Here is a 23,189-nt window from a genome sequence, read left to right as displayed (position 1 = left end):
TTTAACTACTATTTTTTTTAAAACTATTGTTAGTCTAGTATATAAGTCAACGTGATATAATCAAATTTTATGTTCATTCAAACATCTCATCACCAACTCCTAATGTGCAAGTATGCTTACATTGGCGGCAGTGCAGCCCGGTGCACAAAATAGATATACCGCATGTGGAGGAAAACGAGATCGCCGTCTGTGGGGATCGAACCCACGACCACGTGGTTAAAAGCCACGCGCTCTACCACTGAGCTAAGAAGGCTTTGTTTAAACATGAAATCACCATCTAAAATTCTATAGATGAAATATTCAAAGAGGAATCCAATAAGGATCTTGTTGTTGAAGTTAGAGATTTGATTAAATCATAGAATCTGAAATAGAATATCTTAATGTTTGGTCAAATATGACAAAGATTAAACTAAATAGTATTAGTAGGTATGCTTAGTCGTGTGGCCAAGGCTAATCCCAAGAAAACAAGAATTAAAAGACTTGGTTTATATTCTCCCTCTTCTATTTATCAAAATTATTATTACTCGTAGTATTCTAGTATTATCTTATTCTTTAGTTTTATTACTAGTGTTATTTCTTTTACTTTGGTTCTCTTTACTATTTTTGCTAGCAATATCTTTCTTTTCTTCTTTTTTTTTTCTAGTATTTTTATCGTAGCTTTTTTACTCTTGTATTTTTAAACATGTTTAAAAAATTCTTTTCTTGAACCGAAGGTCTAAATGGTCTAAGCTTTTTTACTCTTGTATTTTTAAACACGTTTAAAAAATTCTTTTCTTGAACCGAGGGTCTATCGAAAATAACCCCTCTACCTCACACAAAGTAGGTATAAGGTCTGCGTACACCCCTAATACCCTCCTCAGATTTCACACGTGGGAACACACGGATATGTTGTTGTTGTAACCCTAATAGAAGGTTTTTTCTCTCTCTCTTTTTTTGTTAAAATTTTTTTTAATGGCAAAAGGGATAATAACTGCTTTGTCCTTTGATAACAACTTGTATAACGTGCTGCATCACATGTACTGTTCGTTGTTCCTTATCTTATTTGGGACGACTCATTTGATGTTGGAACAATTGGAGATTGATGTGTTTATACTCTACTAAGTTACAATGTTTATTTTCCTAATCTTGAGGCAGGTGTAAATGATTTTCAGTTAAAATTATTATTTTCTTGATATTTTGTCTTTTTTTTTTTTAATTAGATGAGGGTAACACATGAATATACATAAGGAGAAATAGGGTAACGAGTTTGAGTAAGTTTAGACTCATACGTTTAAGTGACATATGATAAAATTGCTACCATTAGTATGTACCTTCACTTCCATTTTGGATGAGAGTAAATATCTTTTGAAACTCTTTTATGATACCCACAATTAATTTTGTGTTACTATTTTGGGAAGCAATTCGAACAACCATTTTTTTATTTTTGTTTTGAAGAAGAAGCACTTGTGTATGCATGTGTAGAGCTAGTGGAAGGGAGTTTATTGTTTAGTAAAATAAGAGATGTAGAGTTAAAAAGGACAATTAAGTGCAGAAAGTATCCCGTATTAACACGTGCGTGGTAGGGCCACACCCCAAAGGATATGATGTAAACAGCGTATCCTAATGCAAATATTAGTGGATACTTCCTCGGCTAGAACCCATGGTTTACAAGTGATGTATAGTTGATGATCTGGTATGGGACAATCAAACACAATATTGACTATGAGAGTCATTAATTGCAGTATTAACACACGAATATCGGGGAGGGGGGGGGGGGGGGGGTAATTAATCAGAAATAGCCATATTTATAACTGGTACAAAACTAGCCACAGTAAATAATCGAAATTTAGCCACTTTTCATGTAAAGATAAAATATAAAGAAAAACACTCTTAAAAATTCGGAAATATTCTAGCATAATATGCTAGAGTTTGAATTTTTTCACATATGAGTTTTCAGCATAATATGCTGGAATTTTATAATGTGTTGGAGTTCCATTATAATACGGGAGCTCCATAATCACGTATATTATACTAGAACTTTTCGTATGCGGGAGTTCAACATAATATGCTGGAAGTTTACACGCAGGTTCTCCATAATCCTGCATATTATGCTGGAATTTTTCATGTTTCAGCGCAACAGTGGTTATTTTTCAATGACTTCGCAAATGCTGGCTATTTTTCAATTACCAGTCCGAAAACTAACTAACTCGTGCTACTTTTACCGAATAAACGAATTCCTCAAATAAATAAAAAAGGATTTTTCTAGAAATGACATCTTCAAACTTTGTTGCTTAGAGGGTGTTCCATTAATACTCCTTCTAATTAACTAATTACATGATGCCCCTTGACTTGAAATAATGTTGCTAAGTGCTAATTAATTCCAATTTAATAACCAGAAATCGTCATGGTGATATAATTATAATTTGGGCTTACTTGTAGTTCAAATAGTATGTTTTCATTTGGTTCACATGCCTTTATATTATTCCCTCAAACTCCATTGCGTATTTTCTATGGTAATTTAGAACAGCAAATATTAGATTGATTTTAGAAGTCTTTAAACTTACGTTTCACCATATATTTATTAATGTAGAGTCACGAGCTTCACGCATCTATTTAATTTTTCTTTTCTTGTCTTTTGTCCCTTTTGATTTATTTATTTTAAGCCCAAGGGTTGGAAAAACATATTAAAAAACACAAAATATGAAGGCTTCAAATATTGAAAAGGATATTTTGAGGAAAGTAAGAAATTGTTTTTGTTTTTGTTTTTGTTTTCAAGTGCATAATTTAGAGAAGAAAGAGAATTTTTGGAACAGAACATAAGACTAAAAAAGTTCCTACAAAATAAATAATCATTTTAGATGGTATTTGGTTAAGGTTACGAGCTGGTCAATTTTTTGATTTATTTACGCGTTTGGTAAACATCAAATATACTTATAAGCCAAAGTCAGCCAAAAAGCATAAGTTGGTCACCCCCAATTTATGACTTTTCAAATTATAGGTACTTTTAATTTGACCAAGTATTTTACTAATTTATTCGTAATTTTTTTTGTTTTTTGTTACTTGAAATACTTTCCCCCGTACAAGATTCCAAAATCCCTCTTCATTTTATTTTTGTCAATCTGTCTTTTTCAGATCCTGCATGAATGCGAGATACTTTGCAAATTGAACTGTCAAATATTATTTTTTTTTCAAAATTTATATGATCACACTGAATGTGTTATTGCTGTAAATAGCTTTAAGGGCATGCCGGTAAGCATTTTTTTGCCACGTCTATTGTCTTTCTATTTGTTCATTATTTTCCAAAATCACAAGAATCATGGAAAAGACTGAACAGTAAGCAAGTGTAGAGCTAGTGGAAAGAAGTATATTAGTAAAACTAAGTGATTTATATATAGTTAATAATTGCACATGTGAGAGTCAAACACAATATGGACCATTAGAGTCATTAATTGCAATATTGACATATGAATACTCGTAATTAACTAATTAGTTGATGACATTAGTTGCTTAAAAGGCGTATGTGTTTGTTGCTTAAAGGGCATTACGAGATTAATTAACTAGTTAAGTACATTTCATGATGCCCCTTGACTTGAAATCATGTTGCTAAGTGCTAATTAGTTCCAATTTAATAATCAGAAATCGTCATGGTGATATATAATATAGTAATAATTTGGCTTACTCGTCGATTGATCCACAATAAATGCACCGTTATCACCAACGCCATTTAGGCTTTCGAATTTCAGTCCCTCAAAATCTGTGCATCTTTTATGGTAATTTAGAACAGCAAATATTAAGCTTCGTTCTTGAAGTCGTTAAGCTTACGTTTCACTATATATATTAATGTAGGGCTCGTTTGGCACGAGTGATACGGAATAATTAGTCATGGGACTAAATTTAAGAAGAGTTTATCATATATTTAGTTGGTAGAAAATTTAATTTCGGGATTAGTTATCCCGGGATAGTAATGTTTATTTTATCCCCATGAAAAGTGTCACGACCCAATTTAGGATCATCCGACACTTAGGAGCAAGTGCTCCTAAGTAAGCCTCATCGGTATTTAACAGAAAATCAAACAGAGTTTCCCCCGTTTTAGGACTATTGTCAATATTACGAGTGTGGAACGCTCTGAATCACCTCCAATGGAGGACACAGAAGCTTCTCAAAGAGAGAGAAGAAGAAGAGCTGTTAAAGTCGGTTAAACTGAAAATATGATCATTAATTTTTCTAATATGTCCAACACTGTTCAATATATATATACAACTAACCTATTGCAATGCTAATCACTAGCTAAAGGCGCTGACTCGACACTATTACAAGTATAAATATAATATACACTACTAATTCAATACTATGGTCTTAATACCCCCCCCCCCCCCCCCAAGTTGGATGCGAGGAAATCACACCCAACTTGCCAAGTACAGAGCAGTGTTTGATCCCAGTGAGAGCCTTAGTGAGTACATCTGCAAGTTGCTGGCCTGTACCAATGTGATGTAGCGAAATGAGCCCCTCCTGAAGTTTGGTACACACAAAGTGGCAATCGACCTTAATATGCTTAGTCCTTTCATGGAACACAGGGTTTCTAGCAATGTGTAGAGCAGAAAGACTATCACAGTGCATAGGTATTGGCAAATTAACTGACACAGTAAGTTCTTCAAGCAGCCTGGACAACCAAACAAGTTCACTAACAACTTTTCTAAGAGCTCTATATTCTGCCTCTGCTGAAGAAAGAGATATGGTTTCTTGTTTCTTGGATTTTCAACTAATGGGACTTCCTCCCAGAAACACAACATACCCAGATACTGATCTTCTGGAGTCAGGGCAGGCTGCCCAATCAGAATCACAATAGGCAGCTAGTGAAAGATCATCCTTATTGCTGAAATATAGGCCCAGAGTGGGATCTTTCTTCAAGTACCTTAGCATGTGATAAGCTGCCTAAGTGGGGCTCCCTAGGATCTTGCATAAACTGACTGAGATGTTGGACTCCATATGCTATGTCTAGCCTAGTATTAGTGAGAAAGTTCAATTTGCCAATCAGTTTTCTGTAGAAAGTGGGGTCAGACAATGGTGTTCCCTTTTTGGCTTTTAGTTTAATTGTGGAATCAAGGGGAGAAGTCAAGGTTGGACAGTGAAGACATTCATAGTCCTTTAATAAGTCCAAAACAAACTTTCTTTGTGAAAAGATGATGCCATCTGGTTTGTCAAGAACTTCCAGCAAGAGGAAGTAATGTAATTGTCCTAAATCTTTGATTTTGAACTTGTCAAGTAAGAAGGCCTTAAGCTGATTAATTTCTTCAGAATCAGTCCCTGTGAGCAATACATCATCTACATACACTGCTATAAAGACAATGGAGGAATTCTGTTTTCTGTAGAACAAAGAGTAGTCATGCATGGAGTGTGTATACCCTCTTGAATATAGGACCTCAATTAGCTTATCATACCATTGTCTGCTGACCTGTTTTAGTCCATAAAGGGACTTATTCGGCTTACACACTAACTCTGGAGAGTGCACTTCAAGGCCTGGAGGAGTCTGCATATAGACCTCCTCATGCAAATCTCCATGGAGAAATGCATTATTTACATCTAGTTGTGGATTTGCCATTTCTTCTATGCTGCTATGGCAATGAGAGACCTGAAAGTGGTCATCTTGACCACTGGTGTCACGATCCAAAATCCATCCGAGGAGTCGTGATGGCACCTAGTCTCTAAACTAGGTAAGCCTAGCATTAATAGAAATAACATTCATATTCACTAACTTCAAATTGGATAACTCTGAACAACTACAATTTCCAAAACCGGTAGTACAAGTCATAAGCCTTTCTAGGAGTAGTTATACCTAATAAATACATCATTGTTCCAGAACAAGAGGAACCAATGGAAATAAGTACAAATGAAGGTGACTCCGAGGCCTGCGAACGCAGCAGCAGGTTTACCTTGAGTCACCACCGCGAGGATCCACACAGCTACTATAGATCAACACCTGGATCTGTACAAAAATGTACAGAAGTGTAGTATGAGCACACCATAATGGTGCCCAGTAAGTATCAAGACTAACCTCGGTGGAGTAGTGATGAGGAACAGTCAAGACACCTACTGGTCAAATAAATTGAACAAGATATGATAATAAACTATCAAGATAAAGATGACGAAGTAATATCAAAAGCATGGAGAATCAAACTACAACACTAGAGACAATAAAGGAAAACACGGATGATAACGAAATATAACCAAGTAAATTCACACCAACATAGCTGGGACACAGACAGGTAAAAATGCGCTCAAATAAGAATAGCNTGAAATCACATGCCATAGTAAATTAAATGCTTACTGAAATAAATATCAGTTGGCATGACCGGTTGGCCATCCAGATTTATTGATGCGAAAATTAATTGAGAATTCACATTGGCATATATTGAAGAAATAGAAGATTCTTCAAGAATTCTCTTGTGCTTCTTATTCTCATGATATACCAGTTAAGGTTGGGACTGAATCCCTTGATTTTTGGAACGAATAGAAGGTGATATGTATATGGGCCCAGTCACCTGCCATGTGGATCGTTTACTATTATATGATTTTAATAGATGCATCTATTGTATGGTCACATGTGCGTTTGTTATCAACTTGTACTTTGGTTTTTGCAAGGTTGTTTGCTCAAATTATTAGAGCACGGTTCCAGAATATATATGATAATTTATCTTGATAATGCTGAATAAAATCAAACATTGAATAAAGTATTGCCTTTAATATAGGATTTATTAAATTAAAACTTTATAGAAATTCCCTTTTAAGTAAAATTTAATCTCAAAAGGGTTGAGGAGATTTAATTGAGAAACTATTTGAAATAAAATATAACAATTATTGGAATTTGAAGTATTGAAATGTGTGTGTGTGTGTGTGTGTGTGTGTGTGCGTATATATATATATACGGTGAGTTCAAATTTAAAAGTCATACGAAGCAGCGTAGTATAAATTCCTCTATTTTAAATCACTATATTACTAACAACTTAGCAGGACAAGAGGAAATGATTCAACGTAATGAATTTGCTGTGAAAATTGGTAACTTGCAGACTCAAGGGTCTTATCAGTATCCAGCTATAACCAATCCCTAAGTGAAATGTAAAACTACCGAATAACATATACAGTCAGAGAGGATTTCATAAGCACATATATTGATGCGGCGCGCATCCCGATCCCACCAATCCTCCCTTATTCCTCCGTAAAAATTACAATAAGAGTAAATAATATATATATATATATATATATATATATATGTTGCGGCGTGCAGCCCGATCCCACCAGTCCTCCCTTATTCCTCCATAACAATTTCAATAAAAGTAAATAATATATATATATGTTGCGGCGTGCAACCCGATCCTACCAATCCTCCCTTATTTCTCCTCAATATATCACCCTTATTTCTCGTGTTGCGGCGTGCAACCCGATCCCACCTATCCACCCTTATTACTCTTGTGGCGGCGTGCAACCCGATCCCACCGGACAATATCAATTCTCCCTTATTCCTCCTCAATATATCACCTTTATTCCTTGTGTTGCGGAGTGCAACCCGATCCCACCAGACAATAGCTTAAATCAACAACAACAACAAATTAATAACTCAATTACAAGAATTTCTACTACCAAGAGTATGAGTACACAACAACAAGAGCATCACGTAAAAATCAAAGGAATACAACAACCTCTACAAGGACAACGAGACATGTAAGGCACATGATAACTTCACCAGCAACCACGACAATTAGACATGTAGCATATTTGCACAAAGTCATAGAGGAACTCACAATTAAGAAGTATCAAAACAATAAGGGAGGCAATCACTTCAATTTAGGGCAAATAAGGGTCAAATAACAAGTAAGAGTTAGAGAAAAGCTAACAACATCGTATAGAGCATGCAGAGGTAAAACTAGCAAATAGGAAACCCAATTACGTTAGAAAACTTCCCAATTAATAAATATAAGGACCTAAGATCCCTAAAGGCAAATTTTCCACAAATAAGACCAAGCACACACTCGTCACCTTGCATGCACGGGCTACAATTAACATAGAGGACTCAAATCCTAAGGGGGAGTCCTCCACACAAGGTTAGGCAAGATACTTATCTCAACCCGGCCAATTCAATACTCAATTTAGCTTTTTCTTTACCAATTCATCAACGCTCGGCTCAATCTAGGCAAAAACGACTTAAATACATCAAACAATGCAAGAGAAAATAATTTCAATTAATAAAGCTATGATTCTTATACAATTTGTAAAAAGTCAACTCCCCGGGCCCGCACCTCGGAACCTGACAAATTTACAAAAATCGAATACCCATTCCAATACGAGTTCACCCATACAAAAATTATCAAATTCCGATAACGAATGGACCTCCAAATCTAAAATTTTCGTTTTTGAAAAGTTTTACAAATTTCTCCAATTTCTTCCATTTGATTCACTAATAATTGATGAAAATAACCATGGAATCATGAAATATAATCACTTTTGGATATAGAACACTTACCCCAATCCGTATGGCGAAAATCGCATCAAAAATCGTATTTTGCCTCAGTCCCAGAAAAAAAACAGCATTACCAGACTTCGTAGATCGATCATAACTTTCTGTACAAATGTCCAAATGATGAATCGTTTAACTTTCTGGAAACTAGAATGCAAGGGCTACAAATTTCATTTTTGCAAATGTTCAGATTCCTTATAGATTTCGAGATATAAGCTTCCAAAGTAGCCTCCTCGCATCAGAAATTTCTGGAAAAATTTCCAAAATAGCTTTACCAGCCTTTATTCAATCAATCATAACTTTATGTACAAATGTCTAAATGATTAATGGTTTAGCTTTCTGGAAACTAGAATGCAAGGGCTACCACTTTCATGTTTTTCAAATTTCCAGATTCCTTATATATTGCGAGATATACGCTTCTAAATTCAGCTCCGTGATTGCACAAGTTGCTGCGAAAAACATTTGCAGAAATTCCAGCAGCTTCAACAAGTGCCAAACGATCCGAACCCCATCCGATACTCATCCGAGCCACTCGGGACCTTATCCGAATATACCAATAAATCCCGTATCATAACACGGACCTGCTCGAGGACTCAAATCACATCAAACAATATCAAAACTACGAATCACACCTTGAATCGAATTATGAGTTTATGAATTTTTCAAATTCTATAATTTGCGCCGAAAGATATCAAATCAATTCGGAATGAACTCAAATTTTGCATACAAGTCATAAATGACATGACGAAGCTGTTACAACTTTCAGAATTGCATTCTGACCTCGATATCACCAAAGTCAACTCTCGGTCAAACCTCTCCATTTTCCAAACTTACAACCTTTTCCAATTTTCGCCGAAATGTCTCAAATTACCCTACGGGTCTCCAAATCCAAATCCGAACGCACGCCTAAGTCCGAAATCACCATATGAAGCTACTGACATCATCCAAAACTCATTCCGGAGCCGATTACTCAAAAGTCAAATTCCGGTCAAATTCTCATCGCTTAAGCTTCCAAAACTAGATTCCTTCTTCCAATTCGACTTTGATTCATCCGGAAATAGAATCCAACCACGCACGCAAGTCGATACACATAATATGAAGTTGCTCGTGACCTCAAACTGCCGAACCGGATGCAATTGCTCAAAACGACCAGTCGAGTCGTTGCAACTGGACAGAAAGTCTCTGTATAGTCTATACCAGCCTGTTGAGTATACCCCTTAACAACTAACCTTGATTTGTACCTTTCTACACTACCATCTGCTCTATGTTTGACTTTGTACACCCATCTACACCCAATAGCATATTTTCCCTTAGGTAAAGGAACCAGGTCCCATGTGTTATTAGCATATAAGGCTTCAAATTCCTATGTCATGGCATTCTGCCAGGCAGGATATACAGCAACTTCTTCATATGAAGTTGGTTCTCTATCATTGCAAATGTTCTCTATAATGTGTTGACTGTTAGGATGTGGGGCATCAGAAATAATGTGATTGTTATGGGAGAACATGGCATGTAGGGAGAAGTTAGTGTTGGATTTCAGATTTGGTATCTTTTAAACATAGTCATTCAGATGTAAAGGCAGTTTATGTTCCCTATTGGATCTTCTAAAACCTAGTGGTTCTGCTAGTGACTGTTGGGGTGAGACCATGTCTTGTAATTGTTCTACTGGAACTTGTGGTTCATGTAAAGAAGTTACAGGTGAGGGAGCAACAGGTGGTGTATCAAGGCTTGAAAAGTTGGTGTCTTCCTGATTATTGGTGTTGTCACTGATGTTGTAAGACACATGAGTATTGGTGTAATTAGGTGGATTCTCAGTAAATGATGCACTAGGAAAAACAGAAGGAATGTCAGATATAGTAGAGTTAAGAGTGAAGGGAAAGACTGACTCATAGAAAGAAACATCTCTGGAAATGTGTATTTTCTTAGTGGCCAGACTTAGCACCTTGTACCCCTTTCTTACAAAGGGATATCCTACAAATACATGTGGAGTAGTTCTTGGTTCAAGTTTATCTCTGAGAGGCCTTGGCACAGTAGTGTAACATAGACACCCAAAACTCCTCAAGTGAGAGTAATTGGGCTTCCTTCTATATAGAAGTTCAAAAGGGCATTTGTTCTTTAGGGGAACAGTTGGAAGTCTGTTGATTAGGTATGTTGCTGTAAGTATACACTCTCCCCAATATTTCAATGGTAATTTGGATTGAAAAAGCAGTGCCCTGGCTACTTCAAGGAGATATTTATGTTTTCTTTCCACCACCCCATTCTGTTGTGGTGTGTAAGGACAAGTCTTTTGGTGGTTAATTCTTTTGGATTGAAAGAAAGAGGTTACCTCATTACCGGTGAACTCTAAACCATTATCAGATCTTATACATTAATAGTTGTTTTGAACTGATTTTCCACGATGTTTGCAAAGGCCTTTATTATTTGCAAGGCATTGCTTTTGCAGCTTAGGAGATGTGTCCAAGTGGACCTACTGTAGTCATCTACTAGAGTTAGGAAGTATTTGAAATTATTATGTGTGGTCACATGATAGGGTCCTACAAATCCACATGGAGTATTTCAAAGACTTCAGTAGTTTCAGTTGTTCTTTAGGGAAAAGAGAGTCTAGATTGTTCTTTGGGGAAAAGAGAGTCTAGATTGTCTGGCCATGGGGCAGATGTTGCATATGAAAGGTTGTTTAATAGAAAAGGTTGCAGGTATAGTAGGAATCCCTCTCATTTTACTAAAGAGTACATGACCAAGTCTGAAATGCCACAACATATCTACATTACATGACCAAGTCTGAAATGCCACAACATATCTACGTTACATGACCAAGTCTGAAATGCCACAACATATCTACATTAACAGTAGGAGATGAATCAGAAAACAAATCAGAATCACTGTCTTTATTTTTGTTGTTGCAGATGGAACTATTTACAATTGGAAATGAATTGTAAGAGTGAGATAGACAATGCACAGTATTTACATCATCAGTGTGAACAGAAAAACAAGAAGAATCATAGTTTTGTTTGAGACTACCTTTCTTCAGGCACTTAGAACAGAGGAAGTACAGTCCATACAACAACTTACCAATCTCCAGAGGCCTCTTCAGTGAAGGGGCCTGCAGTAGACAAGAAGAGAATGATGCAATGCATTTGAGATGAACTGCTAGGGAACTAATGGACACTAGGTTGAATTTGAAAGATGGAATGAACAAGACTCTATATAGGACATTTTAGGTGTTAGGAATACATTTCCAACTTCAATTACTTTGACTTTGTAACCATTTGGAAGTTTAACTAATAGAGGATATGGTAGGCTTACTATGTTTTGCAAGTGAGTTTTATTAAAAGTCATACGGTGTGATGCTCCGGAATCTAATATCCATAAGTCATCCTTTGCACTAAAACACTTGCATGGTGGATTATCAAAATCAATTGAAGAAGTGCAAGCAATCATACCTGCAAAATTCATTGATGCTCCACTAATCATGCTTGCACTAGCTGAACTCTCTCCAATGTTTCCTGTCTGAAAGTGTTGCAACAAGCTAACAAGTTGTCCATATTGCTCCTTTTTAAGACTGACATTCTGACCTTGACTTTTTCTTTGGAGTTCCAGCTTTTCTCCTTCTTCTACATTTGTGACTGCATTTGTCATGACATTTCTTCCCTTGTTGAACCTTGTGTTGTTATTGTACCCCTGTGTACCTTGTCTGTATTGTTGTTATGGTCCTTGATTGAAACCTTGAGGATAACCATGGAGCTTGTAGCACTTGTCCTTAGTGTGACCTTGTCGTTTGCAATAATCACAAAATGGTCGAGGTGTATTGTTTACAGCTTGATTTCCAGTCCCAATTGAATAGTTTATCTTGAAATTTTTTCCTCCTAGGTTGACATTTAGTGCTGTGGAATAGATATTCAGTTGGTTCCTTGGCCTAAATTCTCTCTGCTTCTCCTCCTATATTAGGAGAGCAAATGCATGTGCCATGTTTGGCAAGGGATTCATCATAAGTATGCTTCCTCGAACAACCGTATACACTTCGTTGAGCCCCATTAAAAACCGTATCAACCTCCTATCTTGTTCTGCCTTATGCATGCTCTCTTTTGCTCCACAAGTACATACACAGCTGTTGAGCTTTGACACTGAGAGTGTTCAATTCTTCCCAGAGTTTCTTCATCTTCGTGTAGTAGCCGGTGATATCAAGCATGCCCTGACTCAAATCGTTGATTTCTTTCTGAATTTAGTACAACTTAGCCTCGTTCATCTGATCATATCGATCCTCAAGCTCTTTCCACAGTTCAACGGAATCGTTTACATACTCAACATTGTCAGCTATGTCTTTTGACAAGGAATTTAAGATCCACGAGGTGACCATATCATCGCATCTTTCCCATTGATGAAAGAGTGGAGATGTTACATCAGGTCTCCTACTGTCTCCGTTAATGAAGCCTAATTGTTCTTCACTGAAAGAGCTCTCAGAACACTTCTCCTCCAGGAACGGTACTCGATTCCATCAAAAGGAACCGGAACCAGAGTAGAGCCCGGGCTATTGGAAGGGTGTATGTAAAGAGGGCTACCAGCATCGATTACCGTCTGTGTCGCTGCCGTTGTGGTTGCTTCATCAGTCTGATCTGTAACCGCCATGGAAATTTTGTGAGAGATTCGTGAAAAATAGTTGAATCAGTCTTCGTACAGTTGAGATTTCTTCTGTTCGTCGATGAATCGTCACTGCATGTGTCCGATTCAAGTTTTCCCCAAATTGTGATTGATGAAGAAAGCCAAACGAAACCCTAGATCACTTCGATGATCAAAAATAGTAGAGAGAGATGAAGCGTGGTCGTTGATCGAACCTCCGCTCTGATACCATGTCGAGATTACGAGTGTGGAAAGCTCTGAATCACCTCCAATGGAGGACACAGAAGCTTCTCGAAGAGAGAGAAGAAGAAGAGCTGTTAAAGTCGGTTAAACTGAAAATATGATCATTAATTTTTCTAATATGTCCAACATTGTTCAATATATATACAACTAACCTATTGCAATGCTAATCACTAGCTAAAGGTGCTGACTCAGCACTATTACAAGGATAAATATAATACACACTACTAATTCAATACTATAGTCTTAATAACTATCCAAAAGTTTTCAATTCTCATAAACAATATACAACCAACAAATATTCACCAAAACCAGCCACAATCTTGATGAACTAACCGAAAATGAGTTTTTGCCAACACTACCATAATAATACTAAGTCCATCTCAAAAATACGGAAAGAAAATGCAATACTAATAACTAGTCCAATATAACAAATGAATACTCATGACACTAATAAAAATGACTATGGAGCGACTCTAAGAGTTCAAAAGAAAGGACGGTAATAATAATTAAACTCTTCGCCCACACGAACAAGTGCAGGGCTCACCATGATCTATCAACTCGTATACTATAATTAAGGAAATCCTAGCTCACGTCAACTGCTGTCTCTGGAAAAAAAAATAGCGGGGAGTGAGTCGCTAGCTCAGTCAGTAATAACAGTTAACCACAACCGTTTTTAATGGGGACAAGTCAGAAAGTATGCTAGTATATTAACCAGAAAATATCATAAGAATGCCCTTTCTAAAACGGTAAATATAATCAGTCTATTCATGTGTTCCTAGTAACATAAATCAATTTAACAGGCAATAAACTCGGTAATCCTGTGTCATAGCAAATCTTTATGTTTGGGAGGTTTCCAAGAAATGATCATGTAACAGTATCACTGTGTGGGCCCCTTCATAAAAGGAGTCAAATGTAATTGTAGGTCCCTACTCGAGGGAAAACTGTAACTGTATGCTAGTTCTACCTTCCCACTAGCGAGGGCTATAACTGTAATCGGTAATTGGTAATGTGTAAATACAAGGTGCACAACGAACCAGCCGTTAGCTAGGGGATCTTTCAAAGTCTCCTCCTATTTATACTCTTTCTTGTAAATAGTAAATATTAGTACAAAAGCATTTTCAAAATAATAAAGGGCATATCATTCCTTATCAAATCTGGTAATTTTATTTCGGTAACAGTAATCATGTCTCAAGTAACAGTAAAACATGTCTAATAATAGTGAGAATATTTTAAATAACTGTAGCATCTCAAGTAACAGTAAAACATATCTAGTAACGGTGAAAACATTTAGATTAATCGGTAAACATCTCAAGTAAACTGTTTGGTATCATATCAAGTAAATGACTTGTCCCACATGCAATTTTAAAGCATCGGTAATATATTTATTTTCAAAATCATATATAAACCATTCAGGTTATGAAAATACAAATTGTGGTAAGATTACTACTCACAGGACTTGTGCCGAATTACCGAATGTGTCACCACAAGCAATCCGTTCGACTTCTTCAATCACCTAAATTGTGTTAAAATCAATCTATGTATCATTCGTGAACCATCAACATACCAAATCAAAATAACCAGCCCTTATAATTTTTTGTTTGACTCTTGATTTGCAAATTGGATTTTTCCACTCTACCCGAGAGTACTTCTACGCCTTAATCACGTTCCTTATGTCATATATAAATTTTTTAGCCTAAAGTAAAGTTTCTTTAGTAGGCAATACCAGAATGCTTTTAAAACTTCTAAAGCTCGTTTAAGTTAATAACTATACCATGTCCTTATAGAAGTAGCTTTCTGTCAAGAGTTCTTCACTTAAACTGATCCATACTCTATCGATTTCAACCTTCCATAAAATATTTTCATCCAGTTTTTAACACTACATGATATCCAAGTCTAAACTAAATAAAATCGCTGTCAATAAATGTTTTTTTTATTATACAACATTCACTACCCAATAAATTTTTCTATAAACCAGAGAATGAGGGCAAGCAAACCTGTAGAGAAGAACTGAACTGCTCGAGCCGAAAGAAACTTGTTAAAAATTTAAAGCTTTTTCCTGCTTCTCTATATCACACCGCAATTGCAAACCCAAACGTAACTCCCTCTTTCTCTTCAATGTCAATTTTTCAGTTGGTGTATTTGAGACTTAATGTATGACTTGGTAATTGCTTCTATTTCTACCAGAAGCTCTTCGCCTCTTTCCCCTTCGCTAAACCCCTTTTTTCCTGTCGTTCACCTCTTCCAGGGCTTTTTCCCATTCTTTTAATCAATTAGGGTTTTCCCTTTTTTTTCTTTTCTTATTCTTTTTTTGTTAAAAAGAAAAAGTTTAAGTTAGGATTAAAAGACTAATATACCATAACTTTAATATGAGGTATTACATTCTCTCCTCCTTATGAAATTTGGTCCTCGAATTTAACTCTGGTACGTATCTGTAGATTGAAATAAGTGAGGATACTTGACTCACATAGCATCTTCCGCTTCTCTAGTAGCTTTTTAAACTCTATGGTTTCTTTATAAGACTTTCACGAACACAATTTCTTTGACTATAACTTTCTTACTTGCCCATCAACAATAGCTATCGGCTCCTCCTCGTATAATAAGTTCCCATTTAACTCTATAATCGGTGCTTCAATCACATGAGAGGAGTTTGCTGCACATTTTCTTAGCACAGAAACATAAAATACTTGATTTATGAAAGACGATTCGGGAGGAAGTACCAAACAATACGTTACAACTCACACTTGGTCTAGTATTTCGTACGACCCTTTAAATCTCGGGCTCAACTTACCTCCTTTTTTTTCAAATCATATTACACCTTTCATAGGTAAAACTCGTAGGAACACTCTACCCCGAATTGTGAAAACTAAGTCCATTCTTCTCTTATCCGTATAAGACTTTTGTCTATTATGAGTTGTGAGCAATCTGATCACTGGACCTTGTCAATAGCTTCTTGCACTAAGACGGATCCTAATAAGTTAGTCTCTTCGGCTTCAAACCATCTGATAGGAGAACAATATCATATACTATACAAGGATACATATGGTGCCACCTAAATACTAGACTAAAAGCTATCATTGTAGGCAAATTCAGCTATAGATATATATAAGCGTACAAGCTACCTTCAAACTCAAATGTAAGCTCTCTACATATACTTCAAGATGTGTATAGTACGTTCAGACTGCTTGCATGTCGGCTGATAAAATAGGATACTAAGATCTATCTACTCGTGTAACCAATGTTTCTAGGAAAGATTAAAATCGTGTAGTAAATTGTGAGCTTCTATCAGAAATGATGGGCAATAGACCTCGTATAGTTCGACAATTTTGCATTCATGTATATTTAAGTGTATTTATCCTCAGTGTGCGAAGTTTTGACTGGCAAAAGTGTGCCTACCATGTAAGCCAATTCAATTACCCTCATATAATTATAACTTCTAATTGTTTAAGGTAGTTTTGTCATAAAATTCACTTTGATTATATTCTACTTTCACTTTGGAATCTCGAGTTGTTGTAGCGTGCATGCAAGTCACAAATGTTGACATGCTAACAAGTTAAACTTTTAGAAATAAGGTTAAGTTAATCTTCCTCATTTCTTTTTTCACAAATATAATTTTCTTCTAGTCATGGTACATTTTACTAGGCTCCAGATGTACAGTGTATCTAGGATTGTGAGCTCCTCAAGAATAACTCGTCTTAACACATCTACATCTAGTACGCATAACTAGTTACCTAGTCGAGAATACAATTTCTGTCAATAGTTATATTCTTCTTTTACTAGCTAGAGCCTCATCTCGATGTTTGCATAATCGCTCATCTTTATATAGAGTGGCCTTTATGCGCTTTACTAATAAAGACCTTGCTTGAACACAAGCCAACAATGGCTCTGAAATTTCTCACACTAAATCTGACACTTGTACCATTTAGTCTGTGCATATTCTTAACCAAAAGTCTTGTTATAGGAGCTATATATGTCAAGCTACCCCACATTTTTTTTACTTAATGCATTTGCCACAACAATGGCATTTCCAGGATGATATATAATAGTGCAATAATCATAGTCCTCAAATAGTTTTATCATCTACCTTGCTAAAAATTCAAATATCTTCGCTAGAAGACGTATTTCAGACTCTTGTAGTCTATAAAAATCTCGCAAGTTTCATTGTACAAATAGTGTCTCTAAATCTTCAGAGCAAATACAATTATGACAATCTCCAAATCATAGGTGGGATAGTTCTGATTGTACTTCTTTAGTTGTGTTGAAGCATAAGCTATCACATGATTAGTCTACATGAGAACATATCCTAATACAACATTCGAAGCATTACGTAACCCTATGAATCCTCTAAAACATAATGGTAAGGCTAATATTGATAGTCGTCAAACATGTCTTGAGCTTCGAAAAGCTCTACTCACATATTTTCGTCCACTGAAACTTTGATTTTAATTTTTTTTCCTATATTAACTTGGTAAATGGCGCCGCAACTATAAAATAATTCTACAGAAATAGCTTGTAGTAGCCTCCCTAGCCCAAGAGGTTGTGAATCTCCATAGAAGTAGTTTATCCTTGCCACTTCTGAACTACTTCTATCCTATAGGAATCTACCGTAATCACACCCTTAGTTACAATATGCCCGAGGAATGCCACTGAGTCTAGCCAAAATTCATGCTTCGAGAACTTGGTAAGAAGCTAATTTTATCCAACGTCTTTAACACATTTTTCAAGTGATCCTCATGTTCTTCCTGACTACGAGAATATACAAGAATATCGCTTTTAAGAACTATGAATTTTTTTTCTCCAAAAAGCCAACTTGAACACCTTATCCATTATATACATAAATACAGCTGGAGCATTGGCCAGTCCAAAATGTATCACAAGTAACGCTTAATGTATGTGCCGAGTTTTAGAGGCAGACATCGAAATATATTCCTTTCTTATTCTAAGCTGATGATAACCAGATTGAAGATCAATGGCTTTTTCTAACAGATTAAACAAGCCATATATACAAGATAATGGATATTTATTATATTTTTCAGCCTTGTTAAGAGTCTGTAGTTTATGCACAACTTTCTTTTTTAGCCTCGTCTTTCTTTTTCGCAAACAGTGTTGGTGCACCCCGTGAATATATACTCGATTTGATAGAATTCTTATCAGTAGGTCTTGCAACTATTCCTTTATCTCTATCTAGCTCTGCTGATTTCATACAATAAGGGGGTTTCGATATGGGTTGCATGCTAGGTGTCAAATCAATACCAAAGACTATTCTCGTACTAGGTAGTCCTGGAAAATCCTCAAAAATATATCAAAGAATTCTCTAGCTATTGGTACCTTCTTTTTTTTTCGAGTTAGGTGTCTTGTCTCTTTATGTCTCTTATCATAGCTAAGGACCCAACAACCAATCTTTAGTAACGCTGAGCCTTGATACATGATATAACATGTAATTGTCAGCTAAGTTGTTTCTTTTTTTTTTTTCAAATCCAAAAATCTCTTCTTACTTAGAATACTTATCTATCTTTGGAAATCGTTCTCCTCTTAAGACAAAATTGGGTTAGTTTAGTATCTCAAACTCAACTTCCTTTGCATGTAATCGATGGTGGCATGGCAAGAACATAACCGATTTATTTCAAGTAGACTATATTAACTAATATCAAGTCGACTAAGATATCTCTATGTTCAGCTTGAATTTGGAAAGCTCGTTAAATATATTTAGTTAACTTAGATCCTCCCACATGAATAACAACCCAAAGGGATCATTCAACATCTCATAGTCCATGTTTCCAATTGTTTGGCCCCCGCTAAAATGCTCGCCTAATGAATTTCCCAATCTTATGCGTCCTCATAAAACTTTTGTTGCATACCTATTACACTCATGTTTTCAATCTTTTAGCAAGCTCAATTACCATAAAATAGACCATACTCTTCGTATATGAGGTTACTGCCTTATTTAATAAGCACCCATCAGACAATTCCTTAAACTTTAGATAATATATATTTAGCTAGCTGAGGAAGTCTAGTGGCATATATCGGTACATCTATTGCGTTAACTAATTTCTTACCTAGTAGATTCACGCTTTTGGCTTACAAGAAGCAAGCGATTCATAAATAGTTTAGAGAACCCATTCCCAAGTAAAATGTGTTGCTCCTATCGATGTTCCTAACAGTACAATATCATACAATTAATTGGCTAGTTCTCCGATCTGTAAACTCTAGCTAAACGGACCTTTTGCTAGTATATTCTAGAGCCCATAACACAAAAAAAAATTCCTTAAGGTATCGGAGGATCCTCCGAACTATTAGAACGTTAAACTTGATAGTTTCAACTTTAGGAACTTTATTAAGGATACATCTTTATTTCCGATAATCTTAGCCAATTTAGGTGTCTGAGGCCTCTAAAGCTTCATTTTGTTTCCATCCTTCTCTTGTCTACCAATTATACCCATTAAGATCTAAATTGTTCCTTTTACATAAATGTAAGTAACTTTGTGACGACTCTATTCTATTGTTATAATAGTGAACTAGTGCTACTTTCTAAAATGGAATCTATTACACATCTTAGGAGTATGAAAGTCCCTCGTTGGGGTACAATAGCCCCTCCTTTGTTGGGTAACAATTGATTGTTCAGTGGCAGCACTTGTATCTTTAAATCTCTAACCAAATTTTATTATTGGATGATTGGTCTTAGCCAAACCGGAACAAGATAAAAGGTGACATATTGGGTTATCTGGCCCTAATCGCACACACGTAAGGAGGATAAGAAGAAAAACAAGACACATCCTTTCACGCCCTCGCAGAATCATGATTATGGGAATGGTCGGCTACATAACCATAATTGAGATTCTACTACCGATGTGTGCTCCATTAGTCACAAGGATAACCTGGCTCTGATACCAACTTTGTCACGACCCAATTTAGAATCATGATCGGCACTTAGGAGCAAGTTCTCCTAAGTAAGCCTCATCGGTATTTTACAGAAAATCGGACAGAGTATCCCCCGTTTTAGGACTATCCAAAAGTTTTCATGTCTCATAAATAATACAACCAACAAATATTCACCAATACCAACCACAATCTTCATGAACTAACCGAAAACGGGTTTTTTCCAACACTACCGTAATAATACTAAGTCCATCTCAAAAATACGAAAAGAAAATACAATACTAATAACTAGTCCAATATAACGAATGAATACTCGTGACACTAATAAAAATGACTATGGAGCGACTCTAAGAGTTCAAAAGAAAGGACGGTAATAATAATTAAACTCTTCCCCCACGTGAACAAGTGCGAGACTCACCATGATCTATCAACTTGTATACTATAATTATCGAAATCCTCGCTCACGTCAACTGCTGTCTCTGGAAAAAAAATAGCGGGGAGTGAGTCGCTAGCTCAGTGAGTAATAACAGTTAACCACAACCGTTTTTAATTGGGACAAGTCAGAAAGCATGCTAGTATATTAACCAGAAAATATCATAAGAATACCCTTTCCAAAACGGTAAATATAATCAGTCTATTCATGTGTTCCCTGTAACATAAATCAATTTAACAAATCGGTAATAAACTCGGTAACCTGTGTCATAGCAAATCTTTATGTTTGGGAGGTTTTCAAGAAAGGATCATGTAATCAGTATCATTGTGTGGACCCCTTCATAAAAGGAGTCAAATATAACTGTAGGTCCCTACTCGAGGGAAAACTGTAACTGTATGCTAGTGTTACCTTCCCACTAGCAAGGGCTATAACCGTAATCGGTAATCGATAATCTGTAAATACAAGGTGCACCAGGTCTAACGATCCCGTCGTTAGCTACGGGATCTTTCAAAGTCTCCTCCCATTTATACTCTTTCTTGTAAATAGTAAATATTCGTACAAAAGCATTTTCAAAATAATAAAGGGCATATCATTCCTTATCAAATCTGGTAATTTTATTTCGATAACAGTAATCATGTATCAAGTAACAGTAAAATATGTCTAATAACAGTGAGAATACTTTAAATAACTGTAGCATCTCAAGTAACGGTAAAGCATATCTAGTAACAGTGAAAACATTTAGATTAATCAGTAAACATCGCAAGTAAACTGTTCGGTATCATATCAAGTAACGGACTTGTCCCACATGCAATTTCAAAGCATCGGTAATACATTTATTTTCAAAATCATATATAAACCATGCAGGTTATGAAAATACAAATTGTGATAAGATTACTACTCATAGGACTTGTGCCGAATCACCGAATGTGTCACCACGAGCAATCCGTTCGACTTCTTCAATCACCTAAATTGTGTTAAAATCAATCTATGTATCATTCGTGAACCGTCAACATACCAAATCAAAATAACCAGCCCTTATGATTTCTTGTTTGACTCTTGATTTGCCAAATTGGATTTTTCCACTCTACCCGAGAGTACTTCTATGTCTTAATCACGTTACTTATGTCATATATAAATTTCTTAGCCTAAAGTAAAGTTTCTGTAGAAGGCAATACCAGACTGCTTTTAAAACTTCTAAAGCTCGTTTAAGTTAATAACTATATCATGTCCTTATGGAAGTAGCTTTCTGTCAAGAGTTCTTCACTTAAACTGATCCATACTCTATCGATTTCAACCTTTCCTAAAATATTTTCATCCAATTTTTAACACTACATGATATCCAAGTCTAAACTAAATAAAATCGCTGCCAATAATAGTTTTTTTTTTTTTTGTATTATACAACTTCACTACCCAATAAATTTTTCTATAAACCAGAGAACGAGGGCAAGCAAACCTGTAGAGAAGAACTGATACTGCTCGAGCCGAAAGAAACTTGTTAAAACTTTAAAGCTTTTCCCTGCTTCTCTATATCACACCGAAATTGCAGACCCAAACGTTATCCCGGGATAGTAGTGTTTTTTTATCCCCATGGAAAGGTAGAATAACTAATCCCGGGATAATTAATCCTGGGATAACTTCTTTCCAACCAAACGACCCCCTAGTGTCACGAGCTTCACGCATCTATTTAATTTTGCTTTTCTTGTTTTTATCCATTTTTTGCTTTATTATTTCAAGCCTAAGGAAAATATATGAAAAAAGAATACAAAAGATAAAGGCTTGAAACACGTTAAAAAAAAAAAATCAAACGCAATATTGCTCCTTCTCCTTAGCAAGTTGCTGGAGATTTTAATGCAAATGAATGTGACAAGACTTTTGAATTTCTACACTAAAGCAAATAGTGAAGAAATTCTATTAGGAAAATAAGGAATAGTTTTGGTTGTCAAGTGCAGAATTTAGAGACAAAGGAGAATTTTTGGAAGAGAAGATAAGACTAGAAAAAAAAATCTTGCAAAATAAACATTAATTTAGAGGGTGTTTGGGTAAGTTTATAAATTTTCGTGTTTGGTAAACACCAGATATGCTTATAAGCTGAAGTTATTATAAGCCAATTATCTAAATGATGGTCACCCCCAACTTATGATTTTTCAACTGATAAACACTTTTGATTTTACCAAGTTTTTTACTTATTTTATCCCTAATTTTTTTTTTTTTTTTTTTTGGTAATTCTGAAATTTCTTCCCCAAACAAGACTCATAAATTCCCCTCCATTCCATTTCCATCATTTGACCTTTTCATGTATAAATTCTTTTGAAGTTATAACTTCTGTAAACCAATTTATGGGCATGCCACTATTTTAGCATAAAAATGGCTAATGAGTAATACCTTTCTACCAAACACACCAACTATTTATTATCGGTTTCAACACTTTCATCAGGACACCTAACTGATTAATTTTAGCACTTAAATATGATTTTAAGTACTTGATATTTATTAGCTACTTTTAATCAATTAACTCAAGTGGGGAGAAATAACCAAGCT

At 35.7% G+C, this 23,189-nt stretch overlaps 1 non-coding gene across 1 annotated transcript; it reads right to left on the bottom strand.

Moving 5' to 3' along the window:
• TRNAK-UUU lies at positions 182 to 253 on the bottom strand. Its single transcript has one exon. It is a non-coding gene; the product is annotated as a tRNA-Lys (tRNA).

The sequence above is a fragment of the Nicotiana attenuata genome, chromosome 7 (assembly GCF_001879085.1).
Source record: "Nicotiana attenuata strain UT chromosome 7, NIATTr2, whole genome shotgun sequence".
NCBI lineage: Eukaryota > Viridiplantae > Streptophyta > Magnoliopsida > Solanales > Solanaceae > Nicotiana > Nicotiana attenuata.
Note: the sequence above shows the minus strand (reverse complement) of the source record. Positions and strands in the feature narration are given on the sequence as shown.